This window comes from Passer domesticus, chromosome 26, assembly GCF_036417665.1.
Source record: "Passer domesticus isolate bPasDom1 chromosome 26, bPasDom1.hap1, whole genome shotgun sequence".
NCBI lineage: Eukaryota > Metazoa > Chordata > Aves > Passeriformes > Passeridae > Passer > Passer domesticus.
In genome coordinates this window covers 3,861,516-3,873,718 of record NC_087499.1, presented here as the reverse complement: position 1 = coordinate 3,873,718, position 12,203 = coordinate 3,861,516, and the positions used below count along the sequence as shown (strand labels likewise).

The 12,203-nt window shown below is 50.3% G+C and overlaps 1 long non-coding RNA gene across 1 annotated transcript; it reads right to left on the bottom strand.

The window, feature by feature from the left end:
- Positions 1-3,672: 3,672 nt before the first annotated feature.
- On the bottom strand, positions 3,673-6,948 carry LOC135286414 (uncharacterized). The gene is made up of 2 exons (XR_010350736.1): positions 4,526-6,948; positions 3,673-4,098 (listed from the first exon to the last, which is right to left on the bottom strand). It is a non-coding gene; the product is annotated as an uncharacterized LOC135286414 (long non-coding RNA).
- Positions 6,949-12,203: the final 5,255 nt, after the last annotated feature.

The following is a 12,203-nucleotide window of genomic DNA, read 5'->3' as shown; positions in this document are numbered from 1 at the left end:
CCAGATTGTGACATTATTTTGGGACAGTAAGTTCAGGGCACTGTTCTCTGACCCCAAGTGCCTTTGACAACAGCATGGTTCCCTCAGAGGAGGAGGTTGTGGGTCTTTCTGGAGGAACTCTTGGAAATTTGGACGCAGCTTCCTCTGAGCGACTCATGGGAGAACTGATGAGGAAAATGGCTTTTGTGGGTGACCAGTGTAAAGAAAATATTTTCTTGTCCTTCCTTGAAAAGTTCATTAAAATCACTGGAGGAAAGAGCAAATGTTACCAGCGAGACTGACAAGGTTCATTTACCCCAAGGTGAGGAACACAAGGCTGCTGAAAGTCCCACAAGGAGCCCAGCTCCATGAGCTAAATTCCCAAATAATCCCTGAATTCACAGGCTTCGAGGCCTTCCCACATGTGAGGATACATTTTCTCTTCATCCCTATCACTATTGTGACAGCTACACGGAGCTTTCTCTTCCTTTTAATAGTCTGTATTGATCCAAATTTCCACGTTTCTTTTATCGGCACCTGCCAGCAGCTGAGCTGAACCGATGAAACTTGGAATTGCCACAGAATTGCTTCTATTGTTGGTTTATTAATGTTTGGGTTTTGTTGTCATTTCCATCACAAGTGAGTTGTGGGAAGAGCAAATATTCCTCAAGGCATTTAATGTAGTGTTAAGTTTGATTTCTGCCAAATCTATTTTGTCCAGTACCCAGGGCATGCTTGAGGGGTCTCTGTGCCTCTTGCCCTGGGTAATGCTTGGGAGGGGCTTGGGGGGAATTTTGTTCTTGTCCCTGTCACCCCAGGCCATTCCCCAGGGAGTTTCCATCATTCTCACCCAAGGGAATGCCTGGGGGGTCTCCCTCCCTCTCATCCCTGTGCCAGGGGGTGCTTGGCCCAGTCTCTGTCCCTCTCAGCCCAGGGGATGCTCGGGGGTCTCTGTCCCCTCACCCTGGTGGTTGCTCGGGGGTCTCTCCATCCCGTTGGCCTCAGGGAATGCTTGTGCAGGGCTGGGGACCAGGGGCTCTGTGTCCCTCTCACCGCTGAGGGTGCTCGGGGCTGGGGGGGCTCTCTGACCTTCTCATCCCTGGGGAGGCCGGGGTGGTCTCTGTCCCTCTCAGCCCTGGTGTGACCCCACCCAAACATCATCGGGGTCAGAGGGACAGAGACACCCCCAAACCCCCAGAAGGGCTGAACCTGGGATCATGCTCATACCCTCTTCATCTGTTTAGCCCAGAAATGAGTTCTGCACCTTTAAGGCAGGTTCTGAGAGCGAAGGCAGGCAGGAAGTGAGCAGGTTTTTTAAGAAACTGCACTCCTCCATATTCTGGCTCCTGGACAGACAGATAGCAGGACAGGGCTCTCCTTTGGTTTTAGTTAGTTTTTAGCTCTCTGAGGCAGATAAGTGCCCTGGACTGTGGTTTTTCTTTTACTTTAGAGCTGTTTAAACCTGCTCTCAATATCCAGAAGAGCACTGGCAGCTCCACCTGTGGCCCATTGGGCCAAGCCTGGTCCATGGCATTTCCAGTGCTGGAGAAACTGATAAGAGACTGAGTGAGCAGAGCTACAGCCCACAGAGGGACTTTCTGAGTTTGTCATCTCTTTTGGAGCAGCAAGAGGTTTTATTGTTTAATATTGGTCATTTGCTCTACTCGTGAATTCCTTGCCTGTTAAATAACCAGGTTTTTCCACTTTTCTCCAAGGAAATCTTTCCCCAAACTAATTGGGGGAGATGCTGCTTGAATTTGCTTTCTAGAGGAAACCCCTTTTGGAGGTTTTCTCCCAAATTTGCCCTAAACTAGGAGAGGGTGGTGGAGAGAGGAGAGAGCCCCAAGTGCCTGGACTGGGAGGAGGCTGGAGAGAGGGACCCTGGAACCCCAAAACCCTCCAGCATCCCTAAGTAGGACCCTGGAGAGGGGGGATCCCCAGGACCCATGGGATCCTTGGCAGCCATGAGAGGGGGGACCACCAGAACCCCAGAGGGATGAGACTGGAATTGGGACACTCGTGGTGGCTTTTTTTTTAGATTCACTTTTGTTTTTTGAAGGTTTTCATGGACACCAGGTGACTTCTAGAGATGGACTTGGGTGGAAGATCTTCAGCCTCTCTGTGCTCATCCCTTGTTTTTCCCCAAAGCAGGTTTTCCCATTACCAAACCTTGACCCAATGGAAGAGAATGCTGCAAGGAAGCAAAAGATGCCCAGAGACACTCAGGCAGGTGAGGAGGAAGTCAGTGCCCCCTTCCCCCTCTCTCCTGCTCCATCTCCCAGCCCAGCATGGCCCCGGCTGCAGGACAACCCCGCTGCTGATGCCGTCCTGCTGGGGATGCACTGGGGGATCTCCTGCCCCTTTCCTCTGGCATGGAGGCACATTCACAGGCTCTGGGGCAGGAGGGGGAACCGCGGGCAGTTTGGGGTGCGTGGCTCGGCTGCTCCCGGCGCGGTTCCCCCGAGCCCCTGGCGCGGCTCCGCCAGCCCCCCCCACCACGGCACTGGCCAGAGGTTCTTTAACAGAAATGCTGGTAAATTGACCATCTGGAATGACACTAAATACGATTTCCAGAAGCTGCTGGTTTGCTGGGCAGTTTTCCAAATTCCACATTGTTGTTTCTTTCAATAAAACTGCACTTTAAAAGGTCTTAGCAAATTCACGCTTGCATAAAATTTGTTGCTACCATGGCCTTCCCTCAAAACTAATTTACATAAAATCATGACACACTTAATTACATCCTCTTAATCCCTCCACTAAATCCATCATGCTGTTATTTCAATCACAGATTGTTCAACTTGTCAGTGCCTTATTTCTATTAATGGCATCAGAATAAGTTATATTTTGTTGTATGTATAACTTTTAAGGATATCCATTTTTGATTCTATGATGTTTAATTTAATGCAAATTCAGGGTTGATAAGACTAAACAAAGTTAAACTTCATTAGTGTTAGATTTGAGCAATGTTAAATTACATTTTATTAATTTGAAATCCTGCTGTTCTGGATTGAAAGAAAACATATGTATTCTATTTGCCATCTGTCAGAGGTAGGGCAGTTATCTTCTGTTAATTGGGCAGTAAATTGGACCCCCAATGGCTCCCACAGATCCCAAACACCTGCAAGGACCTCCAAGCTTTCTAAACTCCTTCTTGTGAGAGGAGCCTTGAAGCAGATGTATCCAATCCCAGTCCCAGACTTTCAAGATTTTGTATGTAAGGAATTATAAAGGTGGAATGAAACCTTTCTAGAATTTGTCCCACAGGATTAAGGATGGCAAACCACAGCTGTTTCTATAAATATATATTATCTATTATGGTAATGATTAGACAATATTATCTTAATCAGAAGAATTTGCTCCTAGGTATAACAGCTGTAACATACTATTTATATTATATTATATTATATTATATTATATTATATTATATTATATTATATTATATTATATCATATATTATATTATATCATATTATATTTTCATATATCGTATTATATCATATACTAGGAAGTGATTTCAAAGTAACTGTGTTAAAGTAAAACCAGTTATTAAGCAGAGATTGATGTCACTCCCTGTGTTGGTTTGAAAAGACAGGTGTCTGCTAAGGAAGGCAGGAGCCTCTCCTAAAACGTAAAATGTAAACCCCCTCCCTCTGAATTGTTATAAATTTGAAATTAAGGGGCTCTCAGGAAAAAATATGGGAGCAGGAATAACAGTTCTTTATTAGGGAAACAAATAAAAAGATAAAATAAACAATGCAGTAAAGCAAGACAACACTGACAGAATCAGAACACAACCTGACACCCTGTTGCACAGGGTGTTGGTAGCAGTCCAATTGGAATGGTGGCTGCAGTCCTCCTGGAGTGTCAGGTGCGGTTCTGTTTGAGCAGGAATCCTGTAGAAAGGTGTAGTCTTCCTCTGAAGATCCAGTGGAAGAGGCAGCTGCTGTTCCTCTGGGAAATCCAGTGGAGAAAGCCATGTTGGTGTTCCAGAATTTTTAAGATTATATCTGGTAGGAATGCTTGGTTCTCCCCTCTGGGCGGAGCATCTCACAATGGGATGCTGTAGTTCTTATCAGTCATGCAGTGACATTCAGTAGCCTGTTATCAGCAGATGTCTGCCCTGAGGAAGGAGTGGGTGTGGAAGAGATAAGGTAAACTTCCCACTTAACAGAAGACAACTGCCATACAGATGGCAAAGAGAATACAATCTGCTTGGCAATCCAGGACTGTCTCCATTGTGAAACTCAGAGGCCCCAAGGAGCCAAGGGTCCATGGTGACTTTGTGGAGCCCAGTGTCATGGAGGAGGCATTGTGACACAGTGAGGGCACATGGAGCCGAGGGGCCCTGGTGACAGATCAGGGCTTTGTGGGAGCATGAAGCCATTGTGACATTGCAAGGTCTCATGGAAGCACGGGGCCATTGTGACACTGCAGAAGGAAGGGGAGCCAAGGAGACCATTGGGACACTGTGGGGTCCCACAAAACCAAGGGAACAGGGAACAGGTCTGGCTGGGCCTCCTGGGGATCACTTGACAGGTCCAGCTGACCTTGGCATGTCGAGGGCTGCTTTCTCATCTGTCCTTGAAGCACTGAGGCTCTGGGCTTTCCTTCCTATGGTAGAGAACTCTCCTTGTCCTCCAGGGGCCCATTGTCAAAACTGGGATTCCTCCTCCAAATTTCCTTATATGCAAAGATTGTTTCCAGATGAAATCTGCCAGGAGTGACAGCTCTGGCTGCCTTGGCCATCCAGGAACCACCTCTCATCTGACTTTGAAACACTGGGACCATGTGATTTTTTTTTCTTATGGGAAAAAAATCCATCTCGACCAGGCACCCATGGCTAAAATTGGGCATCTGCCTCCAGCATTCCCTATATCCAAGGATAACTCCCAGACAAAAGCTGCCAGGACTGACAAGTGTGGCTGGCCTTGGCTTCCTGAGGGCTGCTACTCATCTGCCTCTAAAACACTGGGGCTTTGTGCTTTCCTTCGTAATGAAAAGAACTCTTCTTCCTGTCCAGGTGCCCACGGCCAAAATTGAGATTCCACATCCAAAGTGCCCTATGGCCAAGGGTAGCCCCTAGACAAAAGGTGCCAGCAGAGACAGGTCTGACTGGCTTGGCCTAAGGGTGGCCACATCTCATCTTCTTCCAGAACACTTGGACTTCACACTTTTTTTCCAGTACAAAAAAAACCCCATTCATCTTGACCAGGTGCCCATGGTCAAATCTGGGATTCCATCTCAAGAGCTCCATACATCCAAGGATTTTCCCCCAATGAAAGATGCCAGGACAGACAGGTCTGGCTGCCCTTGGCCTCTTGGGGGCTGCCTCTCACCTGCTTACCAAACACATTGGGTTGGTGATTTCCTTCCAATGGAAAAGTACCATCCTTCTTCTCAAGGTGCCCGTGGACAAAATTGAGATTCTTCCTCTCAAATTCCATATATTCAAGGATTCCTCCATGACAAAAGCTGCCAGGACAAACATGTCTGGCTGGCTTGGCCTCCCGAGAGCCACCTCTCTCCTCTTCTGCCTTTGAAACTCTTGGGCTCTGTGCTTTCCTTCCCATGGAAAAGAACCATCCTTCTTATCTACACAGAAATGGCCGAAATTTGGATTCCACCTCCCAAATTTGCTATATCCAAGGGTTGCTTTCAGACAAAAGCTACCAGGACAGAGAGGTCTGGCTGTCCTAGGCCTCTGATGGCTGCCTTTCATCTGCCCTGGAAACACCTCTGTTCTGTGCTTTCCTTCCTATGGAAAACAACTGTGCTTCTCCCCCAGGTGTCCATGTCTGAAACTGGGATTCCACCTCTAAAATCCTGTATATCCAAGGGTTGCTTCCAGGCAAAATCTGCCAGTACCATCAAGCCTTGGCCTCTGGTGACTGCCCCTGCAACACTGGGGGTCGGTTCTTTCCTTCCCATGGAGATCACTGGGACACTGTGGGGACCTCACGAAACCAAGGGGATCATTGTGGCACCACTGGAGCCCATGGAACCAAGGGGCTGTGGTGACACAGCGGGGCTTCATGAAACCCAGAGACCATTATGACTCTGTGGGACCTGATGGAACCATGGAGATCATGAGCACCCTTCATGACCTCGTGTCACCAAGGGGACATTATGACACGTCAGGGCCCCATCGAACCAAGGGAACATGGAACAGGTCTGGCTGGCTTGGCCTCCCAGGGGCCACCTGATAGGTCTGGCTGATCTTGGGATGTCAAGGGCTGCCTCTCATCAGCTCCTGGAGCACTGGAGCTCCATGCTTTCCTTGCTATGAAAAGAACCATCCCTCTTTTCAGATGCCCATTGGCAAAACTGATACTTTCCCTAAAAAATTTTCCAATATGCAAGGGCATCTCTCAGAAAAAAAACCTGCCAGCTCTGGCTGGCCTTGGCCTCTGGTGGTCAGCTCTCATCTGCCCCTGAAACAATGGAGCTCTGTTCCTTCATTCCTTAGGAAAAGAACCCATTTTCATGCCCAGGGCCCATGGCCAAAATTAGAATTTGGCCTCCCAAATTCTGTATATCCAAAGATTGCTCCTAGACAAAAGTAACCAGAACAGACAGGTCAGGCTGGCCCTGCCCTCTGGTGATTTTCTTAGACCATGAGCTGAATGTTTCCATTTGAAAACACCTTGGAGAGGGCCCGGAGATCTCCCAAGGAGGGGTTCTGAAACCTTGGGCACATGAGCATTACATATGGACAAAGGAGCTCTGTCCTCTGTGCTGTTGTGGTGGTATTGCATCATGGAAGGGATGTCCGAAAAGAAGCTGCTAGCAGTTTCCTCCATGTCTGTCAAAAACACCCAATCAGTAATTAGCTTTGAGAATTGACAATCTGTTAAACCACTAAGGAAGCTGTACACGGCTCTGTGAAGACACACATTAAAGATGAGAAAGCCTGGGAGGGTCTCTTTCCCTTCTGTCTGGCAAAGAGGTAACAAAGCTGGCCCAGCCCCCGTCTCAGCCGGGCCGGGCCGGGCGGCTCCTGCCGTGGGCCCGGGCCCCTTCCCAGGGAGCCCCCAGGCCCCATCGGCTGCCGGGCAGGGCAGGGGAGGCCGCGGGGCCGAGGCCGGGCCGGGCCATGGCTGGGGTTGCCAACACCTGGGCGCTACCGAGCCCTGCCCCACGGCCAGCCCGGGCCCAGCCAGGATCCGCCGGGCCCCAGGAGCAGCCCCGGGCCGGGCCGGCTCGGCCAAGATTCTGCCACCCTTGGGGTTCACCCACAAGCCCCGGGCAGGGGGAGGAGAAGCCATGGGCCCCGGCCGTGCTGCTGCTGTGTTCTGGCCTGGCTGCTGAGATCCTGGCCCTGCCCCAGCGCGGCCCATCCTGACACAGCCCCAGCGCAGCCGCTGCAGAAACCTCCATCGTAAAACAGCTCCAGCCGAAAGGACCGAGCCTGGCCGGGGTCACGGAACCATCTGCAGGCCCTGGGAGAGATATTAACTCTTTCAGTGCTTCCATCCTCCCTCGAGTGAGAGAAAAGGACAAAGTGCAGGCACACAGAGGAGCAACATGAAGACACCGAGGTCAGTGAAGGGGAAGTTGAGTCCCGGATGGGAGGGATGAGGAAATGCCATAACCTTGGGACTGAAATCCTCTTGTGAAGCTATAGAGAAGGATGTAATTGATACATCAGACTCTCTTTTTCCCTATAACACATTGAAAAGGATGGGAAGATGACTTGTTCAGGAAAGACCTCCATGGTAAAGTAAGCAAATGTTGAAGTAGCTGTGTTCCGATGTGAAGTTTGAACAGACAGAGCAGAGTGATGAGACCCTGTGCCCTCATAGGGAGAAGAAGAAAACCACTGTTCTCAGAGATGAAGATGATTTCAGAAATAGATGAAGAGAACATTTGCTCTTAAACAGCTCATCTTTAAACTAATACCCCATTAGTTGACATGGCCCATAAACACAACTGTGGGAAAAGCTGTCAAAAAATGGGAGGGACTTCATGATTGCAGATTTTCCAGGTGGCTGCTATAAATGGAAATTGAGAGCCACAAGAGAACTCTTTTCTTCTGGAGAAGTCTCCATAGCAAGAAAAAGAGACTCCTCTCCCTACATGAACTGAAGGAAGACTACTCTAGAGGAGGTAAACTGAAAATATTAGGTTTTGTCTCTTTACATTGTCAGTAAGAAAGAAAAGGTTGTAGGGAAAGAAAAGTGTTCCAAAAGTTTTGTTCTGATTCTTATTACACTTTCTTTTAGTTAGTATTAATAAACCTTTCTTTATACCCTTTTAAAGTTTTGAGCCAACTTTGCCTTTCTCCTAATCCTGTCTCACAGCAGGAAATGAGTAAGAATATTCTAGTGAGTGCACTGGTAATTAGCCAACATTGAACCCACCACGCTAATTGATGCATTGGCCAAGAAATCTCAAATTGGAGAGAAAAAACACTACAGAAACATTCCTGATGAACTGCATGAGAACAAAGGGAAATCAAGGCAGAGCCATGGTTTGTCAGAACTTGCCTGATCCTAATGAGCCCCATGATGAATTTGGAGATGAGCCCTGGAACCTCGGGGTCTGAAAGGAGAGTGCACAAACCTTTCCAGGAGTCCAAGCCAGAGGAAACACCCAAAGTGTCTCAAAGCATGAATGGGTCCCACTGAGGTCCACCCCCAACACAAGCTCTTAATGGACGCCATAGAGGAGAGAATTGGAGGCCAGGATGGCACAAAAAGCTTCTCAGAGACTCAGTGTGGAACAGAAAATCCAAAGAACCATAAAAACCTTGAGCATTTCAAACCACTAATGAGCCGCCATGAATGTCAGTACAAAGCTCTCAAGGGACTCATTAAAGCAGATAATTGGGGCCATGATTGCACAAACCTCTCACAGAGTCTGTATCAAAAGGGAAGCACCAAGTACCTTAAAATAACTGAAGTACCTTGAAGCATTAATGAGCCCCACTGGATGCTGTTACTGACAAAGCCTCTCCAGGGACTAATTACAGCAGATAATTGGATACCATGATTGCACAGACCTCTCAGAGACTCCAAGGCAAAAGCCAAACCCACAGTCCTTTGAAAAACCTGCAGTCCCTGGGATCATTCAGGAGCCCCCAGGGCCATTCCTGAGCAAGGCTCCCCAGGGACTCCTTCCAGCAGATCCTTGAGGCCACTGGGATGTGGGCTAGGGGGGGATGCTGAGGGCAGGACAAGGGGCTGACAGTGCCCAGCCTGGCTGGGGCTGTGCCAGGAGGCCCCAGGGCCTCAGGACAAGGTGTCTCCTCCCAGCCCTTGGTGGCACAGACCCTGCTGTGCCCCAGGTCACCAAGACTTGGCTTCTCTTTGTCCCCACCTGTTATCAGTGCCTCCAGTTCTCTGCTCTGCCTGGGGCCTGGGGACACTTTCTCAGTTGTGTCCCTCAGAGGGACCCATTAAAAGACCAAGAAACTTTGGAGTTGGATTCTGACTTGGAGTTCTGGAGAGGTTTCTGCAGCTGCCTCTCAGGGACTGATGTTCATGGCCTCAGCACAAAGCCCCAGAGGGTCATTCAAGTCCTTGTTCTGTGTCTGTGCTGCTGAGCTGAGCTGAGCTCCTGGCACAGAGGCAGCTCCTGGTCAGCAAGAAGAGCTTCAAAAGCACATTTCTCTTGAGGAGCAGCTCTTCTGCCAGCCCAGCAGGGCTGGGGCACTGCCTGCAGCCAGCCCGGGCACAGCCCAGAGGCACAGAGAGCTTCAATCAGTCAGCTGGGAAGGTGCTGAGAAGTGCCTGGGGCAGAATCACTGCCAGCCCTTGGCACAGGAACCTCTGGCTGCAGGACAATGCAGCTGCAGCTCCTGGAGCCATCTCCTAAAGCTGGAACATCCCAATGCCTGCAGACTCTGTGAGTACATTCTCTGATTGTCTCTGGTGCAGAGCAGCCAGGGGTGCCCAGGGCTGTCCTGCAGAGCAGACTCCTGCAGCCCAGGGCGCTGTGCTGGGGCAGGGACTCTGCTGCCTGCCAGGGACAGCTCTCAGCCAGCCCGGGGAGCTGCTCCCTGTGCTGGGGGACAAGATCTGAGTGGAAGGAGACAGCTGGTAAGGCTTGCAATTGTTCTCCCGGGGTGGTGAGGATGCTGCATTGTTCAGGACTGCTCCAAAAATGGCATTTAACTGCAGAACATTTACAGTTAGATGATAAAGGGAGCAGAGCAAGGAAGGGGCTGCATAGAACGAAAAATCCTGCTTTTTTAATCTAGTGGTAGAGGTTGTCTGGATAGGAAACTTCCCACAGACATTAATCTCTCAGTTAAGTTTGGGAAAAAATAAAAATATTTTTCTCAGATCTTACTAAAACATTCAGTGACCGGAATCAGCACAGGGCACCTCACAGGCAGCATCAGTGTTGCTTTTCCACCATCCTCAGGGTTGCTCTGATATTGCCATCAGAGCCTGCAGAGCCAGAGCTGCCCCTGGGCAGTGCCAGAGCTGGGAGGGGTCTGCAAAGCAGAGCTGAGCCCCCAGGGCTGGGCTGGGCTCTGGCAGCACTGGCAGGGCCCAGCCCTGGGCACAGGGAAGCAGCTGCTGGCAGAGACAGCTCCAGGCAGCAGAGCCCTGGGCAGGCAGTGGGGGAAAAGTGCCCCCAAGCTGTGCTGGGATATTTAGAGTCCTCTCCAAACCTAACTATTTCATGATTACATTTTATACAGATCCCCACGCCAAGGCACCACAAATGTCCAACAGCAGCTCCATCAAGCACTTCCTCCTTCTGGCATTGGCAGACACACGGCAGCTGCAGCTCCTGCACTTCTGCCTCTTGCTGGGCATCTCCCTGGCTGCCCTCCTGGCCAACGGCCTCATCATCAGCGCCGTAGCCTGCGGCCACCACCTGCACACGCCCATGTTCTTCTTCCTGCTCAACCTGGCCCTCAGCCACCTGGGCTCCATCTGCACCACTGTCCCCAAAGCCATGCACAATTCCCTCTGGGACACCAGGAACATCTCCTACAAAGGATGTGCCACACAGGTCTTTTTCTTTCTGTTTTTCATTGGAGCAGAGTTTTATCTCCTGACCATCATGTGCTACGACCACTACGTGTCCATCTGCAAACCCCTGCACTACGGGACCCTCCTGGGCAGCAGAGCTTGTGCCCACATGGCAGCAGCTGCCTGGACCAATGGCTTTCTCACCGCTCTCATGCACACAGCAAATACATTTTCCCGCCCCTGTGCCATGGCAATGCCCTGGGCCAGTTCTTCTGTGAAATCCCAGCAATCCTCAAGCTCTCCTGCACCAAATCCTACCTCAGGGAACTTGGGCTCATTGCAGTTAGTGCCTGTTTATCATTTGGCTGTTTTGTGTTTATAGTTTTCTCCTATGTGCAGATCTTCAAGGCTGTGCTGAGGATCTCCTCTGAGCAGGGACAGCTCAAAGCCTTTTCCACCTGCCTCCCTCACCTGTCTGTGGTCTCTCTGTTCCTCAGTACTGGCATATTTGCCTATCTGAAGCCCCCCTCCATCTCCTCCCAATCCCTGGATCTGGCCCTTTCATTTCTGTACTCAGTGGTGCCCCCAGCCCTGAACCCCCTCATTTATAGCCTGAGGTAGCAGGAGCTCAAGGCTGCAGTGTGGAGACTGATGACTGGATGGTGTCAGGGACATTAAAATGCAGGACAATTTCTGAAAATCACTTGTAATAAAAGTTCTCTTTGATACTTCTTGTTGGTTTGGTTGTGTGTGTTTTCCACCTTTGTTTTAGTTTTTTCATATGGTCTAAAAAGAAATGTCATTGCTTGTGTCATTTCTCATTTTATTTATCTCCACCTTCCATGTGGCCACAGACTGTGTCAATGAGGGGCTGCGCTCTCAGTGGCTTTAAAGGAACTCAAGGATCTCCCAGCAGAGTTTTCTGCAGAGATGCCCTTTTGTTGCCTTCTCTGGAGCTGCAGCAGCAATGTCTGTGTGCAGAGCTGGGGCAGATCAGTGCTGGCACAGCAGCTGCGCCCAGCAGCAGCAGCACTTGGTGTTGCCAGTGCTGCTGCCGTAGCCCTGCCCCGCTGCCCTGGTGGCCCTGGTGTTGCTGCAGGGCCTGAGTGCTGTCGGGGCCGCGCACAGTCCTGGGGGTGGCAGTGCCGGGGCTGCAGCAGGGACAGGCCATGGGCACTGCTGGGGCAGCGCTGACGCCTCAGGCCAGGCCCTGGGGGCTCCAGGCTCCTTGCCCAGACTCACTCCAGAACACGTCGAGGCCAATGCTCAGCACAGAAAAGCCCCAGGGTGAGCTCAC